The following is a 15,722-nucleotide window of genomic DNA, read 5'->3' as shown; positions in this document are numbered from 1 at the left end:
AGATTATATATATTAAGATTATAAGATATATATTAAGGTTGTAAGATATAATAACAGATATTATATACGTATATATATAAATCTTTTAATTAGAAGGACCAGTCATCTCTCATGATTTATTGAGGTTAGAAAAGACCAGGATCTGGCTCTTCATCTGAAGTAAACAGGTATTGGAGAGCTCTCCAAACCACAAATGTTCACGAGAGATGCAGCTGTGTCCAATTTTTACATACATCAGGAAACATTGGCACCTGGGGGTCTAAGTTGACTAGAAAGATTTACCCAACAGGTGGGAAAAAACAACCATTCATAATCTGAGCAGGGCAATACACAGAAGTTCACATTTGTAGACCATTATGGATTAGGAGGTTTCTTACTAAGTGTCAGAGTTCCAATTACTGGGTATTTTTTCACACCCAACTCAATTATCCAGAAGGGACACTGGCAGTAGAGAGACCTCAATCTTAGCAAAGGAATGAGGCAATGAATGACCATGTTACCAGCAGAACTTGTGGTTGAAGACAAAGCAAACGCCTAATGAGGAAGGTATGACTTGCTGAAGGACCGGGACTTGTAAATAAGGGGAAACGCACCTCATGTATGCATCACAAGTACAAACCAAAGCCATAATCACTTGTTATAATTTAATATTGAACTCACAGAACTCCATTCCACTGGAATTAGCTAAAGATTACGTGCATTAAGCTACGATTGCTTCTAGGAGTTAAGGTCAGAAATAACCTCAGTTGAAAAGGAACAAATGGCTTTAGTAGTGAGGGGTAGAAAAGCTATAGAGCAATGATTCTCCAATCAGTATAGGAAGTGTCATAAACACACATATTTCACTGCACATTCTGAAGAGTCCCATTCAGCAAGACTGAAGAGGAGCCTGGGAAACTACACATTGAGGCTTCGCCCCTGCTGATTAAGATGCACACTGAACATTGATGAGAAACAAGTCTTACATAAAGTTCTTCTTTATTTTAAATCTGCATTGTTCTAAAATGATTATTAATTGCTATAGTATCCTTCTATCTTTAAATCCCACTGCTGCTCAGTTCGTATTTGTTAACATTGTTGTTCTAAACACTTTCTGGGATTACACTTCACTTTGAAATATGTTAGTCGTCGGGGAAGTGGTATCAATCATAGTTGGGAAAAATGAGAAGAGAAGTGACTAAGTAGCTAAGTAGGTAGGTACTGTGAAATGAATTCTTTTACATAAAGGAAAAACTCAACAGGATCCTACTCCAAGCAATCTGGGTCTATTGTGAGTGTTTCAGCATGAACACTTTTTTTTAATGTTTATATCATGAACTTGGTAAGTGGGAGTAAAACAACATCAATGTAAACACTTGGAAAACAATTCTCTTGCTTCTTAGACATCAAAGGATGTTTGGTGTGAGAACAACCAAATTCCACAAAATATTGCTGTTTTCACTCAAATTTAATCTGAAATTTGGGAGCAGTGAGGCTTCCTTTCATGAAGCCAAGAATATCAAAATGGCAAAAAAATATTTACTAGTTCACATTATTTTAAATTTAAAGTTTTTGACCAAGTTTTTCAATTCTTGCCTTTGAATATCCTTCAATATGCCAAGTATGTGGTATATCTTTTTCTTTTCTAGGCTGATTAACTAAAAGGCGGTTTTGATGCCTTAATGTCTTGAAAAGCTTCAGCTGCATTAGCAGGACCTCCATCTAGGAGTTTTTTGAGGGATAGATACCACATTTAAGCAAAACTTGTGCTTTGCTTTTCTTTCCTCAAAGTAGAATTCAGGGGCCTCACTCTAGGAGGTGGGAGGTAGGGGAGATGGTTAGATACACTGTCTATGTGATTAGGCTCCAGTTAACTAAGTGCTACTATAATTCCAAGTAGTAGAGTCAAATTTCTATCTTAATTTGGGCTCCTCACAAAGAAACGTATAGAATTTTGGCTTGGCTGCATTGAAGTCAAAAGGGACTGCATAAAACATCTAAAGTTTGAAAATGGCTATCAGGATTATCTATTTTACTTAAAACACATTGAACACTAATTTTTGTCATAACTATTTCTGAGACTTAGTGATGCTGATCTATTAATAGTATGTATGATGAAATGGGTTATACAACCACACCCATGCTACATTTCCCCTCTAGTACAACGTGGATTTCACATGCGTGTACGTGCATGTGTTTAAATTTTTGTTACTATTATCACTACCCAAGGTATACAAATCTTTTATCTCCCCTACAACAATGCATCCATACAAGTGTACGTGTGCTGGGCATGTGCTGTTCACATGACTTTGAAAATACCAGGCAAATTAAGGATGACTATATTTGCTATTACTAAGAAAAGTTAACCTTTTGGGGACATCTTTTAATGGTTAAAAAATGTTTTGAGGAACATGAGCAACAGAACAAGGTCAGTTTTTCAGGTTAGGAAAACGGACCCACTCCTGGAAAGTTAGACAAACAAAACAAAGACGTCAGTGAAAAAATCTATACAAAAATGGATGCTTTTTCATAGAATAATTGAATGTGCTACTGAGTCTCTAAGCCTTTATTAGGATTTATTTTGAATTTTTTTAATGTTATTTATTTTTGACAGAGAGAGAGAGAGAGAGAGAGAGAGAGAGAGAGAGCATGAGCGGGGGAGGGGCAGAGAGAGAGGAGACACAGAATCTGAAGCAGGCTCCAGGCTCTGAGCTGTCAGCCTAGAGCTCGACGTGAGGTTGGAACTCACAGACCGCGAGATCATGACCCGAGCTGAAGTCGGACGCTCAACTGACTGAGCCACCCAGGTACCCCTATTAGGGTTTATTTTGTATATGGAGGACTCCAGTTGTTTCTAATCATGACATTCTGCTCCTGCTTTCTTAGGAGCAGCTATAAATTCAAGAAGAGGTGGAAAATCGGCAGACTGCCAACCAAATTCAGCCCACAGACATATGTTGTTGGGCCTGAACATTGTTTTAGAATGTTTTGAATCAGTTTGCGATTGAAAAATGAGGATTTTTATTCAAAAAAAAAAAAGGTGCAGATCTGTGTGTCTTCCCTTGAAAAATCAGAAGATATGGACAAGTGGTTAAGGATGGATGGTAACCGTCAGCTGGGGGCGTGCAGCTTCCATATCCTGGAAACAGGGCAAGTTCTTTCTAATCCAGAGGCTCTCTCCCTTTCCACTTTATTTGCATCAAAATACTGACCGGCCTGATGGCATTTGTGACTATGACCCATAGTGCCAGTCACCTCTATTAGGATTGCTCCTCTGATGTATGGATAGAGCAGTTTCTGCTGCATGTGAAACCAACATCATTTCCTATATTTTATGATTTTTAAACCCAAGCTGGTAGGATTAGAAAACGGAGAACAAAACCAAGAGATTGAGTCTGTACCACTGGTTTAGAAAGAGATTCATCAGAGATTAAGATTATTTTCTTTATTTGTGTAACTTTCTCTGCATGATCTCAAATTACCAAAAGTCAGATACTGTGTTGCGCTCATTGCTATTGCTAAGCGAGTTCCCCTTTCCCCCTCTCTCTGCTCTGACCTCCTTTATTGTTCGTATTATATTTTGGCAGATAATTATATCCTGACTTCTATCGTTTTCTGTTCTCTATTTGAGTTGTATATCTCTTCTGACCACTTCTGTGCTGACAGCACACACCCCGATGTGGAGCTCAAACTCACAAACTTCCAGATCATGACCTGAGCTCAAGTAGAATACTTAATTTACTGAGCCACCCAGGTGCCCCATGTCATTGAATTCTTATTTTTCTTTCCTAGTTCTCCACATCAAAAGATGCCATGAGTACCTGGGATACAATGCATCACAGTCAGAGGAAGTCAGAGCAATCACTGTTGTCTCGCCTTCCTCACCTTCTCAGCCTCAAATCATACTCCCTATACCGATCTGCCATGCTGACCATCCTCTAGTCTTCCTTCCGAGCTGATTTCTCACCCTGAAACTATGGCCCACTTGCTAATCCCCTTTCTTAGAGACAGACTTCTAACGTAAAGTCCTCTGTCCTGTAGCATACAGCCAGTTCTTCAAGGACAGCACCACCACCGCTGAAACTTGGGTCAGTCACCTCCTACCGCCACACCTGGTCTCATTAATCTGATGCCCTAACACTGACTGCTCTCAAAATTAGGATTGAAAACGATATATTCACTCAACCTCCGTACACAGAATTCTGAGCAGATTTTCCCAGGGAAAAAACAAAATAAAACTCTAAATGTGTCTCTAACTGGATCAGCACCCTACACTCGGGACCTACCGAATTTCTTTCTTATTTTTTCTTTCTGGAATCATTTTGCTAGGACCCCAGCATACCTGTTTTATGAACCATTTATGTCACCACCTAATCACCCCAGGAAAGAATTAGATATAAGAGTTGGTGAGGAGAATTGTACTTTTTTTCTCTCTCCTTGTCTCCATAGCTTTTCTTTGCTTCATTTTAACTTGAAGTCCAAGAGTCAATGGTTGCCTACTACTTTTTAAATTGCTTTCTGTGATGGACATTAATTCTTCAAAAAAGTGAAGGTTATTTTTGGTAAGGACACATCTTGAGCTGCTTGAAGGAAAATGTTCATATTAACCAAAATTGGTAAATAAATAAGAAAAGAGCCTCCTTTCTTCTGCCCCACATGGCTATACTATATTCCCCCACACAACTGTATTGAGGAAATGAAATTAATAGCAAGAAATTTCTCTTGATGAGTTTCATAATCTTATTATAATACTTAGAATTGAAATAAACCAAAATTATCCCACAATGATTTTTATATCATAATGAAGGAAAAAATATGGTCATCATTTGAGCCTAGACAACCTGATAAAAGTTACTACTACTGCTACAGTTCACACTACATTTAACCTTTTTAACGCAATTACTATGTGCCACAAACTAGGCAAAGTTCTTTATGTACATCATTTTCTTTTTCATCTTGTGAGGAAACTCCCCACTTTGTAGGTGAGAGAACTCAGGATTCAAGAGATTAAGTAACTTGCACAAATACCATATATAATATCTAGCAAGTGGTGGAGCCCAGAGATTTCAGACAGGCACCAACTTCCACATTTTAGGGGTATTCGTTCCCTTCTCTACATCCAATCAGTTAACCAAATGTTGTTCCAGAACTTTTTTTTTTAATTCCTTACAGTATAAAATATTAAGAGAACAGGCTAAGAAATCAGAAGACACTTAGGAAAACTATGTTCTTAACATGTCCTGAAAAACTTCAAAAGCAGGAGCTTTTCATAGAATGCTTACTGAATGATCACATAAAATAATGTATGTAAAACCACTTTTAAAACTTTAAATAGAATATAAATGAATAGATACTTTTACTTGTGTTACTTAACTGGAACTCAACCATCACCCTGAAGACACAAAGTGAATCTGAAATAGGCAAAGTAAAGGAGTAAGAAAAACAGTAGTATGAAAAGCAAGTAAGACCCCTTTGGCCATAGTCCAGACAAGATTTAGTGGATGGCCAAATTAGTAACTATGACAATAAATGAAATGGAGAGAAGGAAATGGTTGCCCCTAAAACATAGCAACTGATTAGATGTATGGAATAAGCAGTATACAGGAGTTCATAGAGATTCCAAGCTGATTTGTTCAGATGGTTTCAGGAATAAAGACATCTCGACTGAAGTTAGCAGGAGAAAGAGAAGGATTCTGTGGGCATATTATAGGCTTAACTTGGGACATGCTCAGTTTCAACTACTGTTGGGGCTTCGTGGGGTAGTATCAAGTAATAATCAAAAATGAGGAACATAAAAAAAATGGGGAGTTCCTGAGTGGCTCAGTCAGTTAAGCATCCGACTCTTGATCTCAGCTGACATCTTGATCTCAGGGTTGTGAGTTCAAGTTCCACATTGGACTCCACGCTGGGTGTGGAGCCTCTTTAAAAAAAAGAAAATGAGAAGTAGTATTGGGAGAAAGGCTAAGGGCAAAGATAGAAATTTAAGGACCATATCTGAGGGATTTTATTTATTCATTTATTTGTTTGTTTTCAAGCCAGGTAACTAGAAAAAATTTAAATGTTCTGGCAACCACATTAGATGAAACAAATGAAGTGGGTGAAATTAATGTTATTTTTTTAAATTTTTTTAACGTTTATTTATTTTTGAGACAGAGAGACACAGAGCATGAACGGGGGAGGATGACAGAGAGGGAGACGCAGAATCTGAAACAGGCTCCAGGCTCTGAGCTGTCAGCACAGAGCCCGACGCGGAGCTAGAACTCACGGACCGCAAGATCATGACCTGAGTCAAAGTCAGCTGCTTAACCGACTGAGCCACCCAGGTACCCCTGAAGTGGGTGAAATTAATTTTAATAATATATTTTATTTAACTCGACATGTTAAAATTTTATAATTTCAGCATAGTAATCAATGTAAAAATCTTAACAAGATAACTTACATCTTTTTATTTGTACTAAGTCTTCAAAATCTGGTTATTTTTCATTCAATTTAGACAAGGTACATTTCAAATACTGAATAACCATTTGTGGCTAGTTGCTATCATAACTGCCACCATGGTCTAGGAAAGAATTTGGGGGATTTACAGGCTGAGGGGAAACATAGGGTCTACAGGAGAAGGAAAAAGAGAACTAAAAAAGGCACCTGTAGTATGACAGAAACTAAGGCAGAAAATGTTTTCTTCCTTACATGTTGTATAACATCTCTACAGAAGGCGATGTATGCAGCCAACAAGAAACAGGTTTTCCACAGATGGCATTGTTCTAGACAGCAAACAAAGCGGGGTCCTTTCAGACCCTTTTAGACTTTAGGGCCTCCTGAATGAAGCCCAGCATTGTTTAACTATTGACACTTACTAGGCTTAGAAATCACAGCATGGCATAGTAAAAATAACAGGGATTTTGCCTAGTCATGGATTTAACCCAGATGTGCCTATAAATCACGACACACTCTACCAAATAGCTCTATAAATTCGGGCACTTACCCTTAACTTTCTTATCTTTAAAATGGGAATGCCAACTTTACATGATTTTTGTGGATATCAAATGCTTTTAGATATGTACAACACCTGATACATAATATGCATTATACATAATATTGTAATCATAGTCACGATTCCTATTAACAATCCCACTCTAATTTTTACATTGATGAATGTCACGTTACTGAAAGCATCTTAAGAATGAGAGAATATTGTCTGTATTTTGTAATACCAGAGTACCTACTGCAGTGTTGGAGACACTACTGGCGTAATCAACACTCATTTTCCCTCCTATCTCCCACTTCTCTTAAGACAAGCATCCTGGTATGAATAGATATTATCTGGAGACTCAGGTTATTTGGTTTCCTAGTGCCTTTAAAAGAAAGATGAATAAGTGTTCCATAGCTCAGATTCTAGCCTTTTAAATTCTAGTACAAAATTAACTAATGCAGAAAATAAGTTAGCAGAAACAAAATTTCCCCTTGACTCAGCATCCTATTATTTCCTGAGCATTCTACCTTTCAGAGCTCTTTTCAACAGATACCTTACTTGACCCTAAGTTTGGTCATACATCAGTAAAGACAAGAACAAAAAGTTCTCTAAGTTTTTAAGAAATAAGTTTAAATCGTCATAAAATTATTCAATTGTAATACCATAGTTTTATTAAAATAGCTTAAAATTTAAATGCTTAGAAGTGATTGGTGCTTTCCATCTGTTTACGGAAGTATGTTCTCAAATGGTGAGTTATTTCTTCTAAGTTTCAAAAAGGTACTACAGTATATAATGAATCCAGGATTTCAATACAAACTTTCACCACTGCAAAGTTACTCAAAACATACCCATCAAGTGTCATTTGTCTGAAATATGTTTCAGCTTCTTTTCCCCTAAATTGATCCTATTCTTTCAGACCCAGGAGAAGTTCACAAGAAACAGAAAGCCTTTCCTGATTCTACAGTTCAGGGTCAATTTTTGTATCATTTATTCTTTTACTAATCAAATACTCACTGAGTGGTTATTATATGCTGACAGCTGTTCTAGGTTCTGTATATCAAGTAGCAAATTAACAGACAAGGTCAATATGCTTAATTGATTATTTAGGTGGAGTCCAGCCACTAAACAAGTCGAAAAAAGAATAATTCCCCATATCCAAAATGCTATTTAGAGAAATGAAAGCAAAGTAATGAGAAAGAGAGGGCCTTGCAAGTGATGAAAGGAGCTTGAATTAATTTGAAATATAATAGAAAGTCATTTGGAATTCTTTTACTGGGAAAAATTGTAGGATTTAAGTCTTAAGAAGGCCACTTTGGCTATTTCTTGGAAAATGACTATGGTATGAAAAGTAGAAGCAGGGAGATAAGTCAAGAAGATTCTGTAGTAACAGTGGTAGACGTGGTAAGAGGTGACCGAACTTGGGATATTTCAACATACATTAATCCCTTGCTTAATGTCTAATTAATTCCTGCTAAAACAAGAGCTGTTAAATAAAAGCCCAAGATACACGATCAACATTTATAAACACAAAAATATACTAATAGATTTTAAAAATGGTTTATGTAAGTAATAGCAACAATTTGATAAAAAATGAATTGTACATAAAATGTAAAAAAAAAAAAAAACGGTTTTCTTGCCCACAGAGGATACTTAATCAATCAATTACAGCACAGAAAAACATATTTTGGGCTGGAAAAAAACCTGACTGGAACATTCTAGAAGTTGCTACCTCTTCAACCTTCTTGAGTTCATTCACAATGTGCAAATCAAAATTGCTCCATATGTTTTGCATGGTTTTTCTCTCACTTGAAATCAGAAAGTGAATTGATGAGTGTGGTTTTATCTAAAATTGTGATGTTACTACATGTCACACATTGTAGTGTATACCTTTAGTTTTTTTTTTTTTCTTTTTGGGGGAAAAAGTCATTATACCAACCAAAACACAAAAAATAAAGAACAATTAGTGTGAAAATATATATATATAACTTTTCAAGAGCCACTATTGAGAAAAGTTAAGTAAACAAGATAATGGGAGCTAAATCAATATTTTATAGCCTCTGCTGATTGCTGAATTGAATGTGGTTTGGGGTAGGAAATGTGTGGGAAAGAGTATAACTGACAATAATTCTAGTTTATTGTCTCAAACAGGTAGATGAATGGTGGTGCCATTGACTGAGATGGATGAAAATAGGGAAGAAGCAAGTTGAGTTGGGGGCAAGCAGGGAGTAATTAAAAGGTTAATTCTGAACATCCTCATTTTGAAACCTCAATGAGACATTCAAGCTAAGATGATGAGTAGCCAGTTGCATTAGTAGTTTTAGTGCTAAGAAAAACATTTTGATTTTGAGACCTAATTAGAATATAGATAATATTTAAACTCAAAAGAAATTCACCCAGGAGGAATAAACTTAGAAGACAAGAGCTAAGACTAAAAAGGTAGAAATCTGAAGACTGAGTGCAAGGCATTCCAATATTTAGAGAGCTGAATGATGAGGAAGATTTATCAAAGGAGACAGAAAAAGAGCATCCAGTGAGGGTGTAGAAAACCTGAAAGAATGAAACATACCAGAAGTCAAATGAAGAGAGAGGTTCAAGAGGGAAGGAATGTTCAATTGCATCTCAGGTATCTCAGAAAATAAATAATATGAGGACATGTAAATGACCACTGGATTTGGCAAATTTCATCTGGGACTCTGATAATAAAATGTTCTTTTGATATTTCTATAGTATTGCATTTATACACATAGACCTATACTTAAATTCTTGTGTTTGTACACTAAACTACCTAAAAAGTTTTCATTGGCTAGATAACATATTGATTCTTTGTGTCCCCAATAATTCCTTGCCCGACACAACATACTTAGAGTTAAAAATTATTTACGGAATTGAATCTAAGTGGGCTGATGGCCACCAAAAGAGAAAATCAATTTTAAAACCTACCATAATATTGTGTGTAATCACAAGGCTAATTTTAAAAATAAGATATTCTGCTTATTCTTTAGCATTCTGTATACATTCCCTCTCATCAGATGAGCTTTCCTACAATTTCAGAGGAAATGGAAACCATGAAGCATGTATTTCCTCAACTTCCTCTAATCACTGCATTTTTATGTCCCATCATCTGCATATACACTCATTAAAATGCTCTTCCTTCTTTTTCAGGTTAATTTATCTACTTGAGCTACTGATTACACCCATCTGTCTTAGCCTCTGAGAACTTGTTGGGTTTCTGGATATACATATTTCCTTTGTTTCCTTTATTTCCATTCCTTTTCTCTTCCCCTTCGCTTCAACATTCATGTGTCATCCCTTTTTTAGCTAATTGAAGACACCCATGACTCTTAATAAATTAAGTATGGCACATCCACAGAGTGAAATACTGAGAGAATATTGAGAGAGAGAAAGAGACTTAAACAGTTTCTTATTTTTACTATGGAAACACGTCTAAGATATTACTAAAAGAAAAGCAAAGTGGAAGGGTATGTATAATGTTTCCCTTAATGTAATAAAGGAGAGTATATGCACATACATTATATATAGTCATATGTGCATATAGGCTTTTTGCATTAAAAAACTGAAAAATTTAAAAAAATAACTATGAAAAGTGGTTGCCTATTGGGTTATAGTAGAGGTGAATAGCAGTATATAGAAATGGGAACATAATAAAGATTTTTTTTCTAAAATTTTTATATTTAGGTTTTATTCTGGTTTTGAACCATCTTGCTCCATCATCTTTCCTTAAATTCCAAACAAACAAAACAAAAATCAAAAATACTGTCATAAACTGAAAAAGAAAAAAAACAATCTTTATAACCACAGCCCATATAAGAACCTCAAGGCACTTGGGGAGGGGAGCTAGCACCCGATGTTACAAGAATATCTACCTTCACAGACTGTAACCATTTCTGTAAACTACCCTGAAGAGTATGTCACCAACAGGGAGATACATGGGAAAAGTAAATAAATAAACCGTGATGCTGGACAGCCCATCTACATGCAAAATGTGGACATTCAATTTATGTATTTCCCTGCTTAACGATACTGTTGTTCTTTATAACCCTTAGTCATAATCTGCTCAGCAGGCCAACCCTATCAGGATCTCAAACTGTCTTTCTGGCCTTACCTCCTACTACTGTAGTTGTAGCTAATAAAACTAGTCAAAAACAAAAACAAAACTAGATTCTTCCTCTGACATTTTGTGCCCGGGCACATTCCCTTCCTGTCCTCAAACTCTGAATCCTACCTCTGTCTGAAAACTACTACAAATCTTTCCCCCCAAACTGTCCTGATTTCTCTGATAGGACATAATCAAATGATGTCACAACTGGAAATTCTCTACTTAATTTCCTGGCACATTACAGAAATACAAAATGTTTCCTGGATTGCTGAATCCTAATAGAACATTCTTTACATCTTTTTTATGGTACTTGACACATTTCACTTGTATTATAACTGTTAACATAATGATCCCACTAGATTATAGACTTTTAGAAGAAAAACATTGTGTTCACCTGTTCAAGACAGGTGTTCATATATGAGGTACCTCTTGAAAAATACTTTAAAATTCAGTTTAATTGAAACACTTCATTCAGATCTATCTTTAAACTGATACTCTATATCTGTCTGATTATGAAGTGTGGAGAATTCGAATAAGCAGCATTTTTAAGTGTGACCATAAGTGGCTGTGTAGTAGAGTCACCCTTTCTTCTGAGGAAAGCATTTTCGTTTCTATGTGTGAAGACCCCTCCATTCAGCTAAGAGTACACATGTTGCCGGGTCAGGCGGCTCCTCGATGCAAAAGAAGGCCGGTGACCTAGTCCAGTCACTTATGGTGTTTGTGTCTTAGAGTCCATGATTAGCTCCACTACGGTCATGTGGCAAAATTCAGTCAAGTCAGATCCCAATCTGAGACTTTTACTGTGGTGATAGGGGAAAGCCAATCTTCTGCAACAGGGTCTGAAAGGTCAAATGTAAACCTAAAGCTTTCTTGTCAACTCTGTAAGATTCTGTCAGAGAGGGCTTATAGCACAGTGCGGAAAAATTGAAAAACAAAAAACAAGCAAACAAAAAAACTAAGAAATAAAGAAAATAAAACCCAATCTTAATTATGCTGTGTGAGCTCCTGGATCCCACCATGCCTGACTTCTCTTTCCTTGGATTTTTCAGTTCTACAAATCAATGCCTATCTCTGGTGCCTAAGCTAATATTAATTCAAATCTATCATTTGAAAACAAAGGCATTTTGCCAACTCTAACCTGAAATGTAGAATACTTATAAGTATATTTTCAAGTCTAGCTATATAATATTTATTGTGCAGTGCAAAAAAAAAAAAAAATATATGTTTCTGGTACCCAAAGCTTTAAATTCAGAGTATTAAATGGTTTAAAAAAATACACATAACTGATTATGTTAAATATTTTCTAAGTATATGGGGATATCAAAATAATCTTAAGACATAGTACAATTAATTTTCAGCCACTACAAGATGGTATATATTTGCATAGGAATACATTATAGAAATGGACACATTTCTGCCAAATATTTACCCCCCCCAACTATTTGCCATGGTATAATTCTTTTCACTTGACTGAAGTCCTCAACATGTAGCCGTTCTTTGGATCCTATCTGTTGAGAGACCTTATTAAAATTATACCAGGGGCACCTGAGTGGCTCAGTCGGTTAAGCGTTCGGCTTCAGATCAGGTCATGATCTCATCGTTCATGAGTTTAAGCCCTGCATCAGGCTCTGTGCTGACAGCTCAGAGCCTGGAGCCTGTTTCAGATTCGGTGTCTCCCTCTCCCTCTGCCCCTCCTCTGTTCACCCTCTGTGTCTCTATCCCTTTCAAAAATAAGCAAACATTAAAAAATATTAAAGAAAAAGTAAATAAAATTATACCAGACAGGGTAGGGGAGGCCTAAGAAGTAAAAAGAAACAAAGCTCTCCTGGGAGCATGATATCTTTATCATATGCCCTAGGTGCTGAGAAAGAGGATGAGTAGGTTTTAAGGACAATGGGAATGGGATGGAAGGAGCCAAGTGTGGTCTGTCCTTCTAGGTACCAAGGCTGGGAGACCCTAAATTAGGGACAGATCAGGACACTCCAAAACAAAGCATAAAAAGGGAATAAAAGGAGGAAATACCATAGAAAAAAAGTCTCTTTTCTGAATTTTGCAGAATACTGGCCCCAAGTGGAAAAGCATGATATACTTTTAATAAATCAGTTTTGAAATTACTCTCCAAATGAGATTCTCTGCGTTGTTTCATTTCACCAAAATGTGTTTATTTATTCACTTAAAATGTATAAAGGTATAGTAACCTATAGTACCTCATTTTTAAGTGACTCTATTTAAGATTTTGTATATTCAAGAGATAATGTGTTACTTGTTTTTGCAAATAATTCTGAGAGTATCTTAGTTTATGTCTATCATCTCTAATTGTTGCTCTTTATAACTCCATACTAAGCTACGTTTATTTCATTCTTAGTTTTATAAATTCTTCATAAGATACTTATATTTTAATTTGACCGTTTCTGCAAGAAACAATCATCTTACAAAGAATTTGGCTTTCATAAATATGAAATGGTTTAAAAAACTGCAGTGGACATTTTTTCAGTGCCAAACACTTCTGTGGATTCACTCTTGCTAATATGTAAGTACTACATATATTTATTCATGTGATGTTCTTTTATAATAAAATGAAATAAAGTAATAACATATCAACCAAAACTATCTGAATTACACAGCTTTTGTACATGCAGAGGTTCAGAACCACAATATTGAAGACAGATTTAAATAATGCTTTCCATTGTGTGGAAATGTAACAAATTGAAAAGCTAATCAGAATATCAAAGCAAATATATATTACCAGGGTCTCCCTTTTTCCTTTCACAATAACAATAAAAGATGTATTGAACACCAAGTCCTAATCTCCATTTTTCTGTGATCCTTTTAATAGTCAACAAGTAACTAGCCTCAGTATTGACAACTGAAGAGGTCTTAAAATAGAGTGTACTAATATGCCTAATAATTTCCTACTAAATTGACCATATCAAAAACATTTATATGTGTCTTTCAATAAAAGATAATAAAGGAAAAGAATTGTTGCCACTTATCAACTGCGTAACCATTTTTTAATAACACGCAAAAAAATAGGTGTTGTGGGGCCATCACTTCCCCCATTCAACAGCACAATAAAAATAATATTAGGGAAGAGTATATCATATCTCATGCTTTTATTAAAATTCTTTCAAAAATTGACACTCGGATTTATTTTAGGTATTTGTCTCTGAGATTAGCAGCACTTTATATTTTTGTACATATGTTACAGAACACAAAGACGTTTTGTAAAAGGAAGAAGTTAGTATAAAAGATAAGTTCTTTTCACTTTAAGATTAACAAATCCTTTTCATTTCTAAGGTTATTATTTTGGAAAACTTCAAAGAAAGAAAATTACATAATTATATGAATAACAAAAATATATCCTAATTTGCCCCTTTTCCCAAAAGTAACCTTCAATAAAGGTTCTTTTTTAAACAGAGAATTTTGCTAGTGAAATAGAAACTTGCCCTCATTTCACCCTATATCTTAAATAAAATTTAGGAAAATAATATAAAATATTCAAGTGTCATAACAAAGAGCTTTGTTTTGCATTTTAAAACTTTCCTGTTTTTTAATAGTTATTTAAAAAACTACACATTTGATAAACTACAACTTTGCAAAGGCTTCTAATGTTAACTTTAACCCAACACTTTATACTGGATAACTTCCGTGCTGCAACTCAGAGGTTATTTCTTATTGTTACAAAGTGCCTTTTTCTCTTTCCTTATCTGGATCCTGAATAGTACATATTTTGTAAAACGATCAGTTGAAGATGCAAAGTCCCTTATTTTCTCTAGTAGTTAATTTTAAAAACACTTTCAAACTAAAACTATACCTTACTCTGTCTTTAACAGTTTAGTACAAAATCTTAGCAAATGATTCTATTGTAATATCTTTTAAGGGGCTTTTGAACTTGGCAGTTGCAAATATAAAAAGAATATTCTTTTCTACACCAAGGAAACAAACAGATGTTTTAATCACAGGTGAAAACACATTTTCATAGAAATATCTGTATATTCACACCAGAGCGTAGGACACCACCAAACATTTTCATGTTTAAATTTCATGTTCACTGTAAAGTTAAATTTTGCTTACCTTTTCTCGGTGATCACTTGTTATTGAAACTGCCATCAACTTCCAACTGTTAATGACTCTTTCAACAAAAACGGAAAACAGTAAAGTCACATGTCATAAGAGTAGGCCTATGTTGGATGCTGCTTAATTTCAGTACTGGAGAAAAAAAAAAAAAAAAAAAAAAAAGGCGGGGGGGGGTTGGGGCGAGCACAAAAAACTTTAAAATAAAACCACTTCCTGCGTAGAGACGGTTAACCACATACACATCATTACTCGATTTGAAGAAATTGCCTTGTATAGTCAACAATATTTTTATTTTTCAATGTGCTTTTCAATTTTCAAACACTACTACATTTCTACAGGTTTCATCAATTCTGGTTTAATGGGGAAAATGTGTGGTTAAAAATGTAGCAGGGGGAGGAGCAGGAGGGTAAGCAAGGAGGGAACTTCCTCTTTCTCTCCTTCTAGCAAGAGCTTCAAACCTAAGTCTCTGCTATCCTCTGTTGGCGTGAGTATATTCACATAGCACCAAGAGGCCCCGCTTATTGACGGGGAAGCCGAGAAGCCACTTCCAATTCACGAGCTGATAATTCCGTGTCGTGG

The 15,722-nt window shown here is 35.6% G+C and overlaps 1 protein-coding gene across 2 annotated transcripts in view; it reads right to left on the bottom strand.

The window, feature by feature from the left end:
- The window catches only part of ARHGAP15 (Rho GTPase activating protein 15), a 609,505-nt gene extending 594,234 nt beyond the window's left edge, over positions 1–15,271 (bottom strand). Inside the window, exon 1 of one of the 2 annotated variants that reach the window (XM_042948667.1) lies at positions 15,141–15,271. The gene's annotated coding sequence lies outside the window, so the exon portion shown is untranslated. The remainder of the gene's footprint in view (positions 1–15,140) is intronic. The other variant, XM_042948666.1, reaches the window with a different exon arrangement.
- Positions 15,272–15,722: the final 451 nt, after the last annotated feature.

The sequence above is a fragment of the Panthera leo genome, chromosome C1 (assembly GCF_018350215.1).
Source record: "Panthera leo isolate Ple1 chromosome C1, P.leo_Ple1_pat1.1, whole genome shotgun sequence".
Classification (NCBI taxonomy): Eukaryota; Metazoa; Chordata; class Mammalia; order Carnivora; family Felidae; genus Panthera; species Panthera leo.
The sequence above is the reverse complement of the archived record's forward strand: the minus strand, read 5'-3'. Positions and strand labels throughout refer to the sequence as shown.